The 7775-nt window shown below is 33.1% G+C and overlaps 1 pseudogene; it reads left to right on the forward strand.

Annotated features, from left to right (window-relative positions):
- The first annotated feature begins 4634 nt into the window (after window positions 1-4634).
- Window positions 4635-7775, forward strand: part of LOC116099863 — an 11989-nt pseudogene continuing 8848 nt past the window's right edge.

The following is a 7775-nucleotide window of genomic DNA, read 5'->3' on the forward strand; positions in this document are numbered from 1 at the left end:
ATGTAGGTGAGTTATAATCATGCCTGTGATACATTGGAGTCAGAAACAGGTGGAAAAGAAACACTGGAGTTTGCTGTCTGTTAGCTTTCTGAACACTTGTGATTTATGTGAATGCATTCTTGGATGTTTTCTTTTCAATAACACAAGCAAATATAAATTATGACTTTCATAATTTTGGTATAATTTCAGGCACTATTTTAATGGTTTGCAGATATATCAATTTGATACTTTTAAAAATTAGTTATTAATAACCTGTTTGTTTATTTCAGAATATGACATACATAGAAATTTCTCATTCACGTTAACAAATTAAATCTCAAAATTTGCTTATCCCTATTAATTATGGTTAATTTTCCTCATGATATATTGCCATATAATATTTGGTGTGAAAAACACCTTATTAAGGTTTATCATGTTAACAGAATAATGATAATTTTACCAAATATCTAAATACATAGGGAAATCACTTAATAGGAAGTTTACACTGCCACATTAGACAGTAGAATTGTGACAGAAGAAGAGGAAGGGTGTGTGCTGCTTTCATGTCACTGCTCTGAAGTAGACAACTCAATTAACAAAGGAAAAAAAAAAAGAATCCAGTGTGTGAACTTGAAAATAGTTATTATTTGAAGATAGAAACTATGAGAATTATAGAATAAGTGTGAAATCTTATAAAATGTTCATTTACTTATCTTGATCACTCAAATGTTGTGGCAAAATACTATGATCAGGATAGCTTATGGATAATAAAATTCACCCTCACACTAAGTGGTTGTAACTATAAGCCAGCAGTCCCACTGAATTATAACCAGCTCTTTCTGAGGCACAAATAATATTTACTTTTGAGATGACATGGTTGGAAAGACTAATGAGAACTGGCCCCAGGGTCCTGTCTATACATCAGCATCCTGTATTTCATGCCCCAAGATTAAACACTGCCAAAAAGGTACCATTACTACACTATCAACTTTTAGATGAAATAGTATAATATGTGTATATGTGCATTTATCAAGAAAAGTAAAATAATACAGTATAATTAAAAGTAATATTAAAGTTAATTTTTATTCATAATATCCTCAACTTGAGGGTATATTGTGATGTACATGGTAATAAAAATTTAAAAACACTTAGAAAATCTAAAAATATTAAAAATTTTTAATATAGATATATAACATGGAAACTAAGACTTCCTGGTACACAGTGTAGTATACATTACAAAGAATCATCATCATAATTCTAAAATATTTTGTAAAAGCTGAAATCTTGGCAATAAATTTTGCACCTATAGCAAAATGGATTTGTTTTGGTCCAATGAATGAGAGGACAGAAATTTAGAGTATTTTGAAATACAGTCAAAATCATTGATTCTTTCTCATAATGCCCAATATTCATAACCATGAAGATCACAACAGCAAATTCAATAGCATATGGTAAATCTTAACAATATCTTACAATGTGAGACTGGAAAGTGTAATCAATTCAGTTACTAAAAATGACTAATTATGATAATAAATATATATTTTGAGATCAGTAAACAACACCTCATTTGTTGGACCATTAAGACTGCATTAATATGCTAAGAAGCTGAACCTACACAACAGTCAAGGTGCAGAACACAATAGAAACAATTCACAATTAATTCTATCAGCAGGCCAATGAGTTAAAAATACAGTCCACACATTTGCAGGTTGTAAAAATCTGTCTTTTCACAGTTTCTCTGTATAGTGGCATGATTGTTTTCCTTTCTATGCAGTCTTTATAAAAAAATATTTTATCTATTTACACGGCAGCTGTTACCCCCCTCCCAGTTTCCTTCCAACAGTTCCTCATCCCATTCCTCCTCCCCCTTTCTCCTCACTAAGTACTCCTCCCAACACCAGGCATCCCTCTTCCCTGGGCCCTCAAGTCTTTGAGGATTAGGCAATTATTCTTTCATTTAGTCCAGCCCCTGAAGTCCTCTGATATATATGGGCCAGGGGCCATGGACCAGCCTTTGTATGCTGCTCAGCTGGTTGCTTAGTCTCTGGGAGCTGCCAGGGGTCCTGGTTAGTTGAGACTGCTGGTCTTCCTTTAGGGTAGCCTATGGTGATCTCAGAATATCTTTTATTGTTGATAATTGTTTTGGGTATCTTGGATATTTTGGTTTTCCATATAGGTAATAATAAAAGTAATATACAGCAAACCAATAGCCAACATCAAATTAAATAGAGAGAAACTTAAAGCAATCCCACTAAAATCAGAGATAAGACAAGGTTGCCCACTCTTACCCTATCTATTCAAAATATTACTATTTGTAGATAAATGATAGTATAAATAAGTGACCCCTAAAATTCCATTAGAAAACTCTACCATCTGATAAACCACTTCAGCAAAGTGGCTAGATATAAAATTAACTCAAACAAACCAGTAGCCTTCCTTTATACAAGCGATAAACAATATGAATATAAAATTAGGGAAACAACACCCTTCACCATAGTAACAAATAATGTAAAATATTTTTGGGTAACTCATACCAAGCAAGTGAAAGATCTGCATGACAAGAACAACAAGTCTCTGAAAAAAGAAATAGAAGAAAACCTCAGGAGATGGACAGATCTCCCATGCTCATGGATTGGCAGGAGTAACATAGTGAAAATGACCTTATTGCCAAAAGCAGTCTATAGATTCAATGCTATCCCCATCAAAATTCCAACTCAATTCTTCACAAACATGGAAAGAACAATTCTTGACTATATGTGGAAAAGCAGTTCTTTTTTAAAAATTGCTCAGTCATGTCCAGTTGTTTTTGAAATACAAAATGAAATAGGTTGGTTCTAAATTACTATTTTAATAAACTGTTTTATATTAGAATAATTCAATTTCCTGATCAGAAATGCATTTTGATTATTAACTATTTTTCACTTAACACACCAAAAATAAAATTTATTTTGAATGTCTGGTTACTTGAGCATACCCTTGACTCATGGAAAAATGATTATAAAAATGGGGTTGAATTTTCTCATAATTATTTGTAGTAACAAGAATATGAGTGGCATCCAGTATTTCCTGAACAGAGGATGTGAACCTGGCACACAAGAGGAGCAGACAGGGTGTGACAAAATGGGACAAATTAACCTTTTATACTAAGTTCGATATTCTTCAGAAATCTTAACTGTAATGAAAAAATAAAACAGCTCTAGTTTGGATCATCTTTTGTAGCAGAGGTCAAGCTATCTATCTATCTATCTATCTATCTATCTATCTATCTATCTATCTATCTATCTATCTATCTAACTAGGGTCAGGTGTGTCAGTGAGGGTCAACTTGTAAGAGTCATTCCCTTTCTTCCAGGATGTGGGTACCAGGGATCAAACTCATATTACTAAGCTAGAGAGCTGATACCTTTACTGACCTAAGTCAATCTTCTTAGATCCATTTCAATTTGGTCCACTTTTATTTTTATACATGACCACCTACCTAGAAGTAAAAGTAGAAAAATTTCATGTAACAAAAGTAAACAAGAAAAGATTTGTATTCCACTTCAGATTAGATATTATGATTCTTTAGTTAATATTTGAAGGTGGTGATTATTAATTCATTTTCCAAAAATATAAGCTTGAGGTGGAGGGTTCCAATTTCGCTTGTATTATTGGAATTGATACTAGATATTTTAGATAGATCAAATAAATTTATTTAAATTGAACCACATTGTATTAGTAATTTTAGACTGAACTTATCAAATGTTAAAATTTCTACATGGAACAATATCAGTTACATTCTTAATAACATGAGTTTATTGGATACTATTACATTGTGTTTTAGTTTCTTGTTTGTAATCTATATTGTATGATATAGTTTGAGACTATCTGATATAGTATGACACAAGAAGATGACTGAGACATTATTGGTCATTTAAAGAGTTACAGTTCATACTCAGTTGGAATGAGATAATGAAGTTTTGGACCAATGAATATCTGCAAAATATATTTTGTTGAGAAAAAAATGAAGGAGAGAGAGTATCATGGGAGCAAATAAAACAGCTACTCATTAATAAAAACTACCAAGTAAGTGTTCACTAGGCAGTAGTGAGTACATATCTTTGGGTAATTATTCCCTATTCTATAATTAGGCTTACATAAATTCAAGAAATTATATTTTGCAACTTTGTTGGCTATATGATTTTATAATTAATTTTGTACACAGAGGAAATAATAAGATAAAACACAGTGGAAATCATAATACCAATTCACGAAGTTTATAATGCATTAGAATAGTTTGCTTTTATAGAGAACATTTAAGCTTATTTTCTTGGATATAAGTTAAGCACATAATGTTTATATGCAGACATGTTTATAAGCAAGAACATCTGGGCATTCTGTAACTTGATAGTTTTATAAAGAATATGTATGAGTCACAACATTTAAGAGTCATTTGCACACAAGAGCTGAACTGCAGTGTTTAGTTACTAGAAAGGACAGTTACTCTTTTATTAAGAATGAGGGAAATAAATTGTGAAGAAAAGTTCTCAACACATTCCAGGTCTAGAAGGAATTGTAAGGTGCAATTCAAACTAAATGGGACACTGTTCATTTTGCTTTTAAAATATGTAATAAAGGTATAATATCAGAATGAAAGAACAAGAAAGGCTTTCAATCATGGTAATCATTGGCTCCACAGTCATGGTAAATTAATGTTTAAATTTAGCAAGTTGGGACAAGGTGGCACTGTTTTTTTTTTTTTTTTTTTTTTTTTTTTTTTTTTTTACTTTATTTTCTGTCTTTATTTATGTATGAAGAATATTTAGGTGACATTGTCTCATAGGGAAATTCTTGTTCTTCTGACTCACACAAACTTCTTACCCCGCCCTTTCAAATGTTCCCTAAAGAGAAGAACGTGATTTGTATATGAACATGTTGGCATTGGGACTGGGCTTGACAATTCTGTATTTTGATTGATTGTGATTTTTCTGTAATCGCCTTCTTCTCTCAAAGAGAAGTTTCTGGGCGGTGGTGGCACACGCCTTTAATCCCAGCACTTGGGAGGCAGAGGCAGGCACATCTCTGAGTTCAAGGCTAGCCTGGTCTACAGAGTGAGTTCCAGAACAGTCGAGGCTATGCAGAGAAACCTGGTCTCCAAAAAACCAAAAAACAAACAAACAAAGAGATGTTTCCGTCATGAGGATGAAAGCTACACTTACATGTGGTCCTATAAGGACAACTATTTCTAATGTAATTAGATATTTGGTTTAGTAAAGTGTTTGTTGTAAAGCCTCCTCCAAAATACATGATCTCAGTCACCATGGGAGTTAGCTGTTTTTTCAATACCATGCATGATTTTTGTCTTGATGAGCAGGTCTTAAGTCAATTTAAAGAGCTGTTGGTTATCATAAATGTATGCTTTCTACCATGGCACCCGTAGGTTTACCATATTATGCTGGTCATTGTGTGATTCACAGGCATCATATGTAATAGGAATGGTGGTTGCTTCCCTCTTTTGGAAGTTTTCATAGCAATATCTGGTATCATAAAAGCTTGCCCTCATGGAAAAGCCTATCAGATCAGTTTCAGCTCAGGGACCACTTAAACCTATGTCTGAGATGCCTATTATGTTCGGCAGTAGGGATTTAACCTTCCAATTATGATGGGCCACAAAAGGTAAAAAAACAAACAAACAAACAAACAAAACACAAAACCTATGTTTGTGGACTGTCCTGGACAACCATGTACAATAACTCAAAAGACTCATGCCCAGTACTGGAATTTTGTTAGGTGGTCTTTGTCTGTTAGAAGAAGAGGAAAATCATATAATTATAGTCCCCAAAAGTAATTCCAAAAACCCAGTAACATAAGTATCAGATACGCATCCTGAAATCCATTTGGAGAAGAGCTTCATGAATTGAGAGTAAACCATGTGAATAGCTACTTCTCCATTAAAACACAGAGAAATGTCAGACTCTGAAAATGCATCAAATATGTGGTTTATCATTCAAGACATTATTCAAAGGAGTAGATGAGTAAAAAGAAAGTGGTTTGAGATGCAGAGATAAGCCCATCCTCACATCCGTAACTGCATACTAGGCTTGACACACAACCTGGATAAAGAAGCTTTGTCAGCTAAGAAGTTAACAGATATTGGAAAAGACAGGATGAGTTTAAAAGTCTTTATGAAGTTTGGTATTAGAGTTATTGCTTACATGTCTAAATTAATTGCCAAGAACTAGATTAAAGATATTTAAACTTCATTTCTTTCACAGCTTTTTTGAAGGCCACAGTCTAAACCATGTGACATTACTGAAATCATTCTTTAGAATGTGTTGAATATCTCATCTGCTTGAACTATCAACAACTTAAGACAGACCAATTGTAGTGGCTATTCCTGACTAATACACCAATCCTAAACAAGAGGAAAAGATGAGCAAACTTAAGCTTTTGGAAGCCATAGCATAGTTCTGGAAATCAAGATGTTGTACATGTTGAAAGCTGTATATGTGCTAAAGAAATGTCAATTGAGACCCAATCTCTCAGCACTGAGCTTGCAGTCCTGATTCAGAGAAAGCAAACACTAAAGAAATGCGCTTTCTCCTCAGGCCCCTAAAATCAAATTCTAGGACTAGTAAGGAACCCTGCTATGACAGCGAGAGTTGACAAATTTAAAGAAATCATTCTCTTTCCACGATTTAACAGTAAAGGAAAAAAATGGAGAAATTATTAGTGAAACAAAACAAAACAAAGCACAATGAACAAATTTAACAGTAATAACAACAGCAAAAGTAAGAAATAATTGTCAAATTGAGAAAGGGGTATATTTATTTCCAGAAAAGCCAGGATATTTTACTTAACTTCCTTTCTTCTTCCTCCCTCTCTCCTTCTCTCAGTCCCTCTTCTCTCTCTCTCTTTCTCTCTCTCTCTCTCTGTCTGTCTCTCTCTCTCTCTCTCACACACACATTCACACACATACACAGAACTACACCCACACCCATTGAAGACAAAGATAACATAACCTAATCAAAAGGCCCAAATATTTGTCTATAGACATATTTAACTCAATTGTTATAAATACATTTAAAAAGTAAAAGGAATTTAAGTCTAGGAATTAAAGAAAAATATAAGAAAAATACTCTGCAAAGACTGTATTCATCAAACATGGGACTAATTTTAAATAGCAATAGTAAAAAAACATTATGAATGAATAATTGCCATACACAGGAGAATTAACCAAGAAAATTGCCTTTTAATATGTGATAAAAGAAAGAAAATTCAGTTGAATACTTTAGAAAGTACCAATTTAGTAGAGAATAGGTAATAAGAAAAGAATAGCCAATCAAACATTGGAGATATGCTTATAATAAATAAATAAATGCAACTGAAAAGAAATCAGGAGAGAATACAAACAAAAGATTTGCACTTATAGACAAAATGACTCAGTGAAATTGGATTAGTTGAATGGAATTTTCTGATAAATGGAAGAAATGAAGAAGAAAAGCAACAGCCTGATTTATGTGAAATCTTATCAGATGTGTCTGTTCACACATAATTCTGGGGAGCACTGAGAAAGCAGAGAAAGAAATACTTGAGGGTTTTTACAACATGATAAGAGAAACTGCTACAATTCCATGCAAATCATTCCTGTCATTCAAAAGGATTACTTCACCCCAGAAAGATAAATGTGAGATACTGTTGGCCAGTCACATCAGAGTAGTGAAGCTAATGAAAAATAGCCACAACAAATCTTGAATGTAGTGGAAGAAGATAACTCATCACTTATAAGAAATTCCCGGAAGATTAACTTCTGATTCT

This window comes from Mastomys coucha, unplaced genomic scaffold (assembly GCF_008632895.1).
Source record: "Mastomys coucha isolate ucsf_1 unplaced genomic scaffold, UCSF_Mcou_1 pScaffold20, whole genome shotgun sequence".
NCBI classification, from domain to species: Eukaryota; Metazoa; Chordata; class Mammalia; order Rodentia; family Muridae; genus Mastomys; species Mastomys coucha.